General features: G+C 38.0%; 1 non-coding gene across 1 annotated transcript; it reads right to left on the reverse strand.

Annotated features, from left to right (window-relative positions):
- Window positions 1–909: 909 nt before the first annotated feature.
- LOC112700214 (small nucleolar RNA R71) lies at window positions 910–1,017 on the reverse strand. Its single transcript, XR_003153128.1, has one exon. It is a non-coding gene; the product is annotated as a small nucleolar RNA R71 (small nucleolar RNA).
- Window positions 1,018–13,664: the final 12,647 nt, after the last annotated feature.

Here is a 13,664-nt window from a genome sequence, read left to right on the forward strand (position 1 = left end):
CAATCATATCTTCTTAACCACATCTCTTTCAAAATAGTTTTCAATCAAATCTTTTTAATTTCTAATTTCAAAATCTTTTTCAAAAATCACTTGATCTCTTTCCCACTCTTGGTTTTCGAAAATTAATTAGTGTTTTTCAAAATGTTTTCAAATTTCTTAATTTTCGAAAAAAAATTCTTCCCCTCTTTTCATATCCTTCTATTTATGGACTAACACTATTCCTGAATGCAAAATTCGAACTCCATCTTTCTTGATAAGTTCGAATTTTCTACTTCTGCCTTCCATTTTCTTTTCCTCTGACACCTCAAGGAATCTCTATACTGTGACATAGAGGATTCCATATATTCTTGTTCTCTTCTCTTTCTTATGAGCAGGAGCAAAGACAAAAGCATTCTTGTTGAGGCTGATCCTGAACCTGAAAGGACCTTGAAGCGAAAGCTAAGAGAAGCTAAGGCACAATTCTCTGTAGAGGACCTAACCGAATTCTTCAAAGAAGAAGAACTCATGGCAGCCGAAAACAACAACAATGCCAACAATGCAAGGAAGGTGCTGGGTGACTTTACTGCACCTACTCCCGATTTCTATGGGAGAAGCATCTCAATCCCTGCCATTGGAGCAAACAACTTTGAGCTTAAGCCTCAATTAGTTTCTCTAATGCAACAGAATTGGAAGTTCCATGGACTTCCATTGGAAGATCCTCATCAGTTCTTAGCTGAATTCTTGCAAATCTGTGACACTGTCAAGACTAATGGGGTTGACCCTGAGGTCTACAGACTTATGCTATTCCCTTTTGCTGTAAGAGACAGAGCTAGGACATGGTTGGACTCTCAACCTAAAGAAAGCCTGGACTCTTGGGAAAAGCTAGTCAATGCCTTCTTGGAAAAGTTCTTTCCACCTCAAAAATTGAGTAAGCTTAGAGTGGAAGTCCAAACCTTCAGACAGAAGGAAGGAGAATCCCTCTATGAAGCTTGGGAAAGATACAAACAATTAATCAGAAAGTGTCCATCTGATATGCTTTCTGAATGGAGCATCATAGGTATTTTCTATGATGATCTCTCTGAACTATCCAAAATGTCTTTGGATAGCTCTGCTGGAGGCTCTCTTCATCTGAAGAAGACGCCTACAGAAGCTCAAGAGCTGATTGAAATGGTTGCAAATAACCAATTCATGTACACTTCTGAAAGAAATCCTGTGAACAATGGGACTAGTCAGAAGAAAGGAGTTCTTGAGATTGACACTCTGAATGCCATATTGGCTCAGAACAAAATATTGACTCAACAAGTCAATATGATTTCTCAAAGTCTGTCTGGAATGCAAAATGCACCAAGCAGTACTAAAGAAGCTTCATCTGAGGAAGAAGCTTATGATCCTGAGAACCCTTCAATGGAAGAGGTGAATTACATGGGAGAACCCTATGGAAACACCTATAATCCTTCATGGAGAAATCATCCAAATTTTTCATGGAAGGATCAACAGAGACCTCAACAAGGTTTTAACAATAATAATGGTGGAAGAAATAGGTTTAGCAATAGCAAACCTTTTCCATCATCTTCTCAGCAACAGACAGAGAGTTCTAAGCAGAATAACTCTGACTTAGCAACCATGGTCTCTGATCTAATCAAAACCACTCAAAGTTTCATGACTGAAACAAGGTCCTCCATTAGAAACTTGGAGGCACAAGTGGGTCAGCTGAGCAAGAAAATTATTGAACTCCCTCCTAGTACTCTCCCAAGCAATACAGAAGAAAATCCAAAAGGAGAGTGCAAAGCCATCAACATGGCCGAATTTTGGGAGGAAGAAGAGGCAGTGAACGCCACTGAGGAAGACCTCAATGGACGTCCACTGACCTCCAATGAGTTCCCCAATGAGGAACCATGGAAATCTGAGGCTCAAAATGAGACCATAGAGATTCCATTGAACTTACTTCTGCCATTCAGGAGCTCTGATGAGTATTCTTCCTCTGAAGAGGATGAGTATGTCACTGAAGAGCAAGTTGCTAAATACCTTGGAGCAATCATGAAGCTGAATGACAAGTTATTTGGAAATGAGACTTGGGAGGATGAACCCCCTTTGCTCACCAAAGAACTGGATGACTTGTCTAGGCAGAAACTGCCTCAAAAGAGATAGGATCCTGGGAAGTTTTCAATACCTTGTACCATAGGCACCATGACCTTCAAGAAGGCCTTGTGTGACCTAGGGTCAAGTGTAAACCTCATGCCTCTCTCTGTAATGGAGAAGCTAGGGATCTTTGAGGTGCAAGCTGCAAAAATCTCATTAGAGATGGCAGACAACTCAAGAAAACAAGCCTATGGACTTGTAGAGGATGTTCTGGTAAAGGTTGAAGACCATTACATCCCTACTGATTTCATAGTCCTAGAGACTGGGAAGTGCATGGATGAATCCATCATCCTTGGCAGACCCTTCCTAGCCACAGCAAAGGCTATGATTGATGTTGATAGAGGAGAGTTAATCATTCAAGCGAATAAAGAATCCTTGGTGTTTAAGGCTCAAGGATATCCCTCTGCCATCATGGAGAGGAAGCATGAAGAGCTTCTCTCAAAACAGAGCCAAACAGAGCCCCCACAGTCAAACTCTAAGTTTGGTGTTGGGAGGCCACAACCAACTTCTAAGTTTGGTGTTGAACCCCCACATTCAAACTCTAAGTTTGGTGTTGGGAGGTTCCAACATAGCTCTGAGCATTTCTGAGGCTCCATGAGAGTCCTCTGTCAAGCTAATGACATTAAAGAAGCGCTTGTTGGGAGGCAACCCAATGTTTTATAATTAACTATTTTCTTTTGTTATTTTGTGTTTTTTGTAGGTTGATGATCATGAGAAGTCACAAAATCAATGAAAAGAGCAAAAACAGAATAAAAAACAGGAAGAAAAACAGCACACCCTGGAGGACGCACCTACTGGCGTTTAAACGCCAGTAAGGTTAGCAGATGGGCGTTTAACGCCCAGTCTGGCACCATTCTGGGCGTTTAACGCCAGAAAGGGGCACCAGACTGGCGTTAAACGCCAGAAAAGGGCAATAAGCTGGCGTTAAACGCCAGAAAGGGGCACCAGACCGGCGTTTAACGCCAGAAATGGCTAAAAACGCATTTTTGCATGCCATTTGGTGCAGGGATGACTTTTCCTTGACACCTCAGGATCTGTGGACCCTACAGGATCCCCACCTACCCCACCACTCTCTCTCTTCTTCACCCATTCACCAATCACCTCAACACCTCTTCCCCAAAAACCCTTCACCTATCAAATCCCATCTTTCTCTTCACCACTCACATCCATCCTTCATAAAATCCCACCTACCTCACCATTCAAATTCAAACCACTTTCCCACCCAAACCCACCCATACATAGCCGAACATCACCCTTCCCCCTCTCCTATATAAACCCATCTTCACTCCTTCATTTTCACACAACCTAAACACCACTTCTTCCCCTTTTGGCCGAACACAACGCCATTCCCTTCTTCCTCATTTCTTCTTCTTCTACTCTCTTCTTTCTTCTTTTGCTCGAGGACGAGCAAACCTTTTAAGTTTGGTGTGGTAAAAGCATTGCTTTTTGTTTTTCCATAACCATTTATGGCATCCAAGGCCGGAGAAACCTCTAGAAAGAGGAAAGGGAAGGCAAAAGCTTCTACCTCCGAGTCATGGGAGATGGAGAGATTCATCTCAAGGGTGCATCAAGACCACTTCTATGAAGTTGTGGCCTTGAAGAAGGTGATCCCCAAGATCCCTTTCAAACTCAAAAAGGGTCAACTTTGATCAAAGGTTGGACCAAGTCCTCATAAACATTTGTGAAGAGGGCGCTCAATGGAAGAGAAACTCAAGAGGGAAGCCGGTTCAACTAAGAAGGAATGACCTCAAGCCCATAACTAAGAAAAGGATGGAGCAAACAAGAGACCCCTCTCATCATCAAATCCCTGAGATGCCTCAAGGGATGCACTTTCCTCCACAAAACTATTGGGAGCAACTAAACACCTCCCTAGGAGAATTGAGTTCCAACATGGGACAACTAAGGGTGGAGCATCAAGAACACTCCATCATCCTCCATGAAATTAGAGAAGATCAAAGAATCATGAGAGAGGAGCAACAAAGACAAGGAAGAGACATTGAGGAGCTCAAGCACTCCATAGGATCTTCAAGAGGAAGAAAGAGCCGCCATCACTAAGGTGGACCCGTTCTTTAATTTCCTTGTTCTTTATTTTTCTGTTTTTCGAATTTTTTTAGTGCTTATGTTGGTCTATGTTTGTGTCTTGTGATCATTAGTGTCTTAGTGTCTATGCCTTAAAGTTATGAATGTCCTATGAATCCATCACCTTTCTTAAATGAAAAATGTTCTTAATTGAAAAAGAAAGAATTGCATGAATTTTGAATTTTATAACAGTTTAATTATCTTGATGTGGTGGCAATACTTTTGTTCTCTGAATGTATGCTTAAACAGTGCATATGTCTTTTGAATTTGTGGTTCATGAATGTTGGCTCTTGAAAGAATGATGAAAAAGGAGACATGTTACTGAGGATCATAAAAATCATAAAAATGATTCTTGAAGCAAGAAAAAGCAATGAAAAAAAAAATTCGAAAAAAAAGAAGAAGAAAAAAGAAAAGAAAGAAAAAGAAAGAGAATAAAGTTGTGATCCAAGGAAAAAAGAGTGTGCTTAAGAACCCTGGACACCTCTAGTTGGGGACTCTAGCAAAGCTGAGTCACAATCTGAAAAGGTTCACCCAATTATGTGTCTGTGGCATATATGTATCCGGTGGTAATACTGGAAGACAGAGTGCTTTGGGCCACGGCCAAGACTCAATAAGTAGCTATGTTCAAGAATCATCATACTTTACTAGGAGAATCAATAACACTATCTGGATTCTAAGTTCCTAAAGAAGCCAATCATTCTGAATTTCAAAGGATAGAGTGAGATGCCAAAACTATTCAGAGGCAAAAAGCTAAAAGCCCCGCTCATCTAATTAATACTGATCTTCATAGATGTTTTTGGAATTCATTGCATATTCTCTTCTTTTTATCTTATTTGATTTTCAGTTGCTTGAGGACAAGCAACAATTTAAGTTTGGTGTTGTGATGAGCGGATAATTTGTACGCTTTTTGGCATTGTTTTTAGTGTGTTTTTAGTATGATCTAGTTAGTTTTTAGTATATTTTTAGTAGTTTTTAGTTAAAATTCACTTTTCTGGACTTTACTATGAGTTTGTGTGTTTTTCTGTGATTTCAGGTATTTTCTGGCTGAAATTGAGGGACCTGAGCAAAAATCTGATTCAGAGACCAAAAAGGACTGCAGATGCTGTTGGATTCTGACCTCCCTGCACTCGAAGTGGATTTTCTGGAGCTACAGAAGCCCAATTGGCGCGCTCTCAACGGCGTTGGAACGTAGACATCCTAGGCTTTCCAGCAATATATGATAGTCCATACTTTGCCCAAGATTTAATGGCCCAAACTGGCGTTCAAAGTCACCCTCAGAAATCCCAGCGTTAAACGCCGGAACTGGCACCAAAATGGGAGTTAAACGCCCAAACTGGCACTAAAGCTGGCGTTTAACTCCAAGAGGAGTCTCTACACGAAAATGCTTCATTGCTCAGTCCAAGCACACACCAAGTGGGCCTGGAAGTGGATTTTTATGTCATTTACTCATCTCTGTACACCTTAGGCTACTAGTTCTCTATAAGTAGGACCTTTTACTATTGTATTGAAATATCTTGGTAGCTATCTTCATTTTTATGCTATCTTAGATCATTGGGAGGCTGGCCATTCGGCCATGCCTAGACCCTGTACTTATGTATTTTCAACGGTGGAGTTTCTACACACCATAGATTAAGGTGTGGAGCTCTGCTGTACCTCGAGTATTAATGCAATTACTATTGTTCTTCTATTCAATTCCGCTTGTTCTTGTTCTAAGATATCAGTTGTTCTTCAACGTGATGAATGTGATGATCCGTGACACTCATCATCATTCTCACCTATGAACGTGTGACTGACAACCACCTCCGTTCTACCTTCGATTGGGTGAATATCTCTTGGATTCCTGATACACGATGCATGGTTGATCGCCTGACAACCGAGTGCTCGCCTGACAACCGAGCCAGCCATTCCGTGAGATCAGAGTCTTCGTGGTATAGGCTAGAACTGATGGTGGCATTCAAGAGAATCCGGAAGGTCTAACCTTGTCTGTGGTATTCTGAGTAGGATTCAATGATTGAATGACTGTGACGTGCTTCAAACTCCTGAGGGCGGGGCGTTAGTGACAGACGCAAAAGAATCACTGGATTCTATTCCGGCCTAATCGAGAACTGACAGATGGATAGTCGTGCCGTGACAGGGTGCGTTGAACATTTCCACTGAGAGGATGGGAGGTAGCCACTGACAACGGTGAAACCCTTGCTTAAGCTTGCCATGGAAAGGAGGAAGAAGGATTGGATGAAGACAGTAGGAAAGCAGAGAGACGGAAGGGAAGGCATCTTCATACGCTTATCTGAAGTTCCTACCAATGAATTACATAAGTATCTCTATCTCTATCTTTATGTTTTATGCGTCTATCACCATACCCATTTGAGTTTGCCTGACTAAGATTTACAAGGTGACCATAGCTTGCTTCATACCAACAATCTCTGTGGGATCGACCCTTACTCGCGTAAGGTTTATTACTTGGACGACCCAGTACACTTGCTGGTTAGTTGTGCGAAGTTGTGTTTATGCCATGGTGTTGAATACCAAGTTTTTGGATTCATTACCGGGGATTATTTGAGTTGTGAAAAGTATTGATCACAATTTCGTGCACCACATGTGCACAGGGAATCCCGGACAGTTGGAACTTCCTACACGAGCACTCTTGATTCCTAAGATCCACCACAAATTTTTCCTCCCCCCTGGATGCTAACCACCTCATATCTATCATGTCCAGCATGCACACTCACCCAATTCCCACTTAGTTCTACCTGTTTTTCTACTTTAATTCTAATTCGTGGTAACACATCTCTATTGTAAGGAATTATCCTATCCCTATTGTCAGCACAACGTTTCATTATATAAACTCGAATATCCTCTAGCATAGTCACTATTGGCTTCTCCCTAGCCTCAACCAGAATAAAATTAAACACTTCACACATATCGTTAACTAAAATGTCACACCTAGGTGTACACACAAACCTGTGACGACACCAGTACTTTGTCAGTATCTCCATTAGATAGTTGTATGCTCCTTGATCCACCTTCTGTATCTCACTCATCCTCCTTTCCCATTCTTGATAATAAGTAGCCTTGGCAGCATTCCACATCATTAGCTTCAACTGGATCTCTGGATATCTCTTCTTGAAATTTGCATACAGGTGTCTAACACAAAACCTATGGTCAACCCAGGCAGAAGCTCCTTAAAAGTTGGCACTAAACCCTGTTGCATCCACAAAAAAAGAATGAGTGTGCCTTATTCAAATGTTTACTACAATAATTGTACAGTAAGGGGTAGAGAAAAGAATGGTACCTTCTGTTGGTTAGACATAAAGGTGCAGGTCCTAATCTTGTCAACTCCCAGGTCATCACACAGATGCTGGAGAAACCATGTCCATGAGTCCTTAGTTTCAGCTTCGACAACTGCGTATGCTATCGGTAGGATTTGATCGTTTGGGTCCCAACCCATTGCAGTTAGGAGCCAGCCTCCATAGGGTGTTTTCAGGAAGCAGCCGTCCAACCCAATCATCGGCCTACAAGCCATGAAACTCCTCCTACAGGCATCTAACATCACATAGACCCTCTCAAATCTGGGTCTTAAATCTACCCCTGGCACTGGTCATTCAGAAGCAAACTCCGGAATCCTCTGGACTTTCAAATGCACTGAAGACCCGGGGTTAGTCTTCAACAACTCATGGCAGTAGTCATACAACCTTCTATACTGCTCTATGTATGTCTCCTGCAACTCATCCAGAGCAAACTGTTTGATCCTAGAAGCCTTAGATTTGGTCAACTCCACATTCCACTTTGTGTATGCTTTCCTCATTAGTGTGGTTAACATAATCTTCGGGTTCTCAGCAATTTTATTTAGAAAAACTTTACTCAGCCACTTGGCATGCATGATACCAATCTTCAACTCCCTGGAGCAGTTGTGCTTGTTGTTGCAACTCTTCAACTGCCAACTTCGCTCATGCTTCGATTTTCCACAGTATGCGTACCACTCATAGCCCTCCACACACTCCACTTTAACCCTCCTCAGATCCACCTTAGAGAATCTAAGACCCCTTCCACTACTGACAGCATATGCAGTCGCACAGTCTTTGAACTCCTCCCTTGACACATACAAGGTTCCCACTTCCCACTTGTATTCACTCATGTTCTTCAAGGGACTGTGAATCGGAAACCTCTTTCCCATGTCCTCTTCATCTTCACTCAATGGAATATCTAGAAAATCCTCACTCGAGGGCGAAGAACATGCGATCAAAACTCGATAGGGTTTACGGAGTGTGGGTGGAATGTGAAGTTTTACGTTTTTGGTTGCTCTCCTCTGTTTGCAAGCATTTTGTATGGTTAAAGCAAACATTACGCGCGAAGGAAAACTCGTGTCAATACACACGAGTGGGGTTACCAACGTGTCTGGTCCACATAGGCATCTTCGTTAGTGTTCCGTCAGTGGATTTAACGGGAGGGTAACATTGAATCAGTTTTGGAATGTTGGGGACGTAAATAGGACGAATGAAATGTTAGGGACAATTATAGGACTTACCCCAAACATTGGGGACAAAAACAATACTTTACTCTTAATTGAATTAAAACAAAAGTTCTATGCTTAACTTTTACATAGCGAGGATATGTTCAGCTAAATGACTCTTTGATTTATAACAAAAAATAAGCTTAATCCAAACACACACCATAACCAAACCTCAGCAGACCAAGTGGGGGACACTGCAGTGAATGCAAGTGGAGAGGAGAGCACAGAACAGCAGCGGATGACAGAGCAGAAACTGATGATGATGCGGAACTATTTTCTCCTAACATTTCTCAGAACAAAATCTCATTAAAGAAAAAAATTCAATCAACAAAGTAACTAATCGCAAAACAAGGTCTACCTGTTTTGTTCTCGATTGAAAATGATAGGATTTAACATACCTAACCTAACCCAACCCTCTTTTCATGGATTAAAAGAGATATTGGAGACTTGGGAGTACATAATGGTTTTAATATCACATCAAGATGCTTAGGTACATAGGAATTTTGCGGCCATTGTAGTTCATACCAAAGAAACAGGCAAACTAAAGTGAACCATCGCACTGACCAAGTTGCAAAGCATAATGGTAGGAAAGGTATAAAATATCCAAAATAAAATAAAGCGAACCATCAATACTAACTGTATTTTGTTTTTTGGGGGATAAAATAACTGGATTTTTTTTTTGTTAACATCCTATATTCATGTATCTTATTTTCATGTAGCTATCAACATTTGACTAGAGCAGAGAAAGCATTAACTCACCCATAAGAGTATCTTTTGTCATAGGTGAGCATAACTCCAAAGGGTCATCTTTTGATGCATGGGCCTTTGCTTTTTAAACATCAATTAATCTTCGCAAGACCTATCAGTACATGTAAATCCATAACAAAATGCCATATATCTACACGAAAGATTTAACATGATAGACTATTAAATTATCAAGTAAATGTTTCTAATTTACAACCTTTACTAACTATGTATTTGGGAGTATCATAACAATACCTGCTCTAATTTGAAGTTTGAAGCAGTAGCACATAAAAAAATCCTCAAAATAATTCCTTTGTAATTAGTTAAGCTAAAATCAAATAACTAGAAAAGCTAAATGATATCCTTAAAAAGAATCGTGCATTTGGTTCCAAACAGCAGTAAAAAGCTTTTAAGAGTAAACTACAAACCAATTTAACTTTATCAAGACGAAGCACAGCCTTTTCATACTCTTTCATCATATCTTTCTTTGACTCTTTACTTACTGTAAAATCATAGAAAATGAGACACTTGAGTTACCTAAGCAGAGTTTGAGCCGCAATGAGGAGGCAAAGAACAGTGACAGGGCACGATTCAAAAGCAGCAACATCCAGAGGGGTAGATGACGGTGTGATAGCAGAAGCAGCAAAGCAGAAGCAGAAGAGGTGACAACCCACAAACGACGAGAAGAAGTAATGCTGACAGCAACAACACATAGCAGCAACTCTGTCTTCCTCGCGCGACACATCCCTCTCCTCGTCGGTGACGCGGGTGACGGCTGCAGTAGGAGGTGGCGACGAGCTGGGCGCGACAGGGTGCAGTGGCAGTGTGGCTCCCTCCCCTCTTCTCCATTCTCTCTTTCTTTTCTTTCTTTCGTGGGTATGTTGCCGTGTGTGTTGTGTTATGTGTGTGAGGAGTGCGGCGGCAATGTGAGAGAGGGTGAGTATGAATTAGGCTAGTGTCGATAAGGGTTTTGTTTTAGAGGGAAAGAATTAGGACTAGTATAGATATTTTTAATAAAATAGAGATAATTTAGTAATTAGAAATTAAATTTTTTATTTAATAATAATATTTATAAAAATATTTTTAATTAAATATTTTAATTTAATAATTAGAGATAATTAAATTAATTTTTTTTAAATCATAAATAAAGTTTAAAAATGTAATTATTCAAATTAAAGTATATAAAATTCTTATTTTTTTTAATTACTAAAATTTTCATAAATAGAAAAATATTCAATTAATATAAAAACCTTTGAAAATATAATCTTGAATAAGTATAATAAATCATAAGTAACTTATTATTTAATTTTTGAAAATTCGGAGTCTTACAACAACAACCCAGACAGCAAGGAGAGCGGAGACACAACGACTGTACACCACGAACTACTTCCTTCAACGGTGGGTTAGGGCTAGATGGTGGGGACTGCGTGAAGCAGATTTTGTGCGATGATGGCCAAGCTCTAATGATGAGTGGTGGGTTATGGTGGGTTAGTGCTAGTAGAGAGAGAGCTCTGTGTTTTGTTCTTAAGCTAGGGGAATTTATCAGAAATTTATTTAAGTGTAAAAATAAGTTTAATTTTAGAGTGAAAATGAAACAAAAATTAATATTTGGTATAAATTTATTTTAAATTTATTTTTTTCATAAATAATATTTGTTATTTATTTATAACAATAATTTTTTAGTGTTCTACTAATTTAATATTTGTAGAGAACCATTTTTATATGTATTTTTTAATTTATATAATTATTTAAATATTAAAAAATTATTACTTGATAAAAAATTGTTGTAATGGTTATAAAACCGTTCTTTAAAATAGTCAAAGAGAACGGTTTTATTTTGTTGTTATAACATAATGAAAAATTGAACTTCAACTGCAACACTATAAAAACCATTATCTAAGGCTATCTAATAGAACGGTTTTAAAGTGTAGCAATTTAGGCAACGGTTTTTAAGCGTGTCTTCTGTACAATTATTTAAACAACATTTAAAAACTGTTGCTTAAAACAAATTCTTATAACGATTATAAAACCGTTCTTTAAAATAGTCAAAGAGAATGTTTTATTTTGTTGCTATAAAATAATAAAAAATTAAACTTCAATAGTAACACTGTAAAAAATTATTGTCTAAAACTATCTAAAAGAACAGTTTTAAAGCGTTGCCAATTTTGGCGTTACTAAGGCCCATATTTGTTGTAGTGCATTTACATGCCTTAATTGTGATCTCTTTATTACTTTCAATGTCAACAAAATTTGCAAATTTGGCAATGTATTTGTGGATGTGGATATCTTTCTCCTTGCAAATGTTTGTAGTCAATTGGCTATGGTTGGTAAGGGTTTGTATATTTCTATATTGCAATTGTTTTCATGTTGATAAACAAAAATAATATCAATTGTAATTTTAAATTCAAGCTTGTTTATATTGATGCTGGAAGTTTTTTTCTAGAATTCTGAATGTATGGTTGTTATTGGTGTTGTTTATTTACAAGTGATGTCAATAAAATATGCAATTTGATAGCTAATAGGTAAAGATTTTGTTGTTGTTGCTATTGTATTTTTGGCCTTATGATTTTACTGTGTATCATTTCACTATTGGTATTTATAATGTTAAAGGAAGCACCTTTCTTGAATATGAACAATTTTTTTTGTAGGCAGAGTAAGAGCTTTAATTTTTTGTAAGAGCAAGAGCAAGAGCCTCCCTTCTTTTAGTTTCATACTGATGGCTACATATATATTCAATTTCATGTTCCTCAGCTCCATATCATGTTTGCTTATGACACTACAAAAATTTCCTAGTCTTTTATCTATCGTTTCTTATTATCTATTATTTATTATAGAGATTATAATTGTACATAGTTTTTTGTTTTTCAAATTATGTAACATGCAATTGGGCATGACACACTCTCTTTGATTATTGAATTTTTAAATATATATTTTTAAAAATTAAAATTTACGTTTACTAACAAATTTATCGTGGGTCAAATCCACCGGTAGTTATTAATTTAATTATTAATAAATAATATATTATTGTCGGATTATCAGCAAAAATTTTCTGACGGTAATTAGCGGAAGACAAAAAAATTCGCCGGTAAACGATTACTGGCAAAATTTATACCATCGGATATTTTGGTAAATTTGCCAGTAAATCTGACGGTATCCGATGACTTTCTTGTAGTGTTTACAAAATATTTTAAAATGTGAGTTTACAAACTCATAACTGTAATCAAATCTTATGGTTGAGGTAATCATAAGACCTTTTACATTTTATGCTCTTTGAACTAATTTAACAAAATTTCCAAAAGTATTATCCTTAGAAACTCAAGATAATAAACTATTACAAAGGTATTCTATCAATTAAACAATAGTCTTGTTAGGACCAAATAAACAAATATAGATGTAATAGTTCATGAGACCTTAATTTAGACACAACATTTATAATTTTAAAATATACTTTGGACTTTTTCCTTTTTTCACAAAAAATACATGTTAAACCTTTATCAAAGGAGATTTTGAGAAAATTAAACCTTTTACAAAACTTGCTAAGATAACATATTAATGAGATTTTTTGTCGATGTACCACTTGGGGCGGTTTAAAATGACTAAAGTAGTAATTAGAAAAATAATCATACTCCAATTGAGATTTTTTTTTTGGGAGGGACTTGCAAAAAAATATGCTATGACAATAATAAGGTGGAGCAACTTGGAAAACTCGAAAGAGCATCGGATCTGAGGATAGGAGATTTGGCTTTAAAAAATGCTTTTTAAATATTAATGGAGATATTCCGACAAGTGAGAGATCTTATGGAAGAAAGTGATAAGGTCATGTTATGATGTGAATTTTTTTGTTCCTACGGTATTTTCCAACTGGACAGGTCAAGTACTAATCCGTTATGAATCTGAGCTCTATTCAAGGGTTTGTCACTGGCCAATAGGTTGCTGCATGCACAAGATGGGATTTGAACCCTCGACACTTGCTTAAGCGGACAAGTGAACTAACCACTCGACTAACCCAAGTTGGTTATGATGTGGATTTGAACATCCCTGTAGGTGAACATGGGATTAATAGATCCAATGGGTCATAGAAAAATGTTATCAATATGGGAAAAGAATGTGAGTTTGTTTGAAGGGAAAGCAAAAGTAAGGTGGAAATGTGTATAGAGAATGGTAAAAGGACAATGTTTTGGAAAGACATCTGAATAAGGGATAAATCACTTGA

The sequence above is a fragment of the Arachis hypogaea genome, chromosome 6 (assembly GCF_003086295.3).
Source record: "Arachis hypogaea cultivar Tifrunner chromosome 6, arahy.Tifrunner.gnm2.J5K5, whole genome shotgun sequence".
Lineage (NCBI taxonomy): Eukaryota > Viridiplantae > Streptophyta > Magnoliopsida > Fabales > Fabaceae > Arachis > Arachis hypogaea.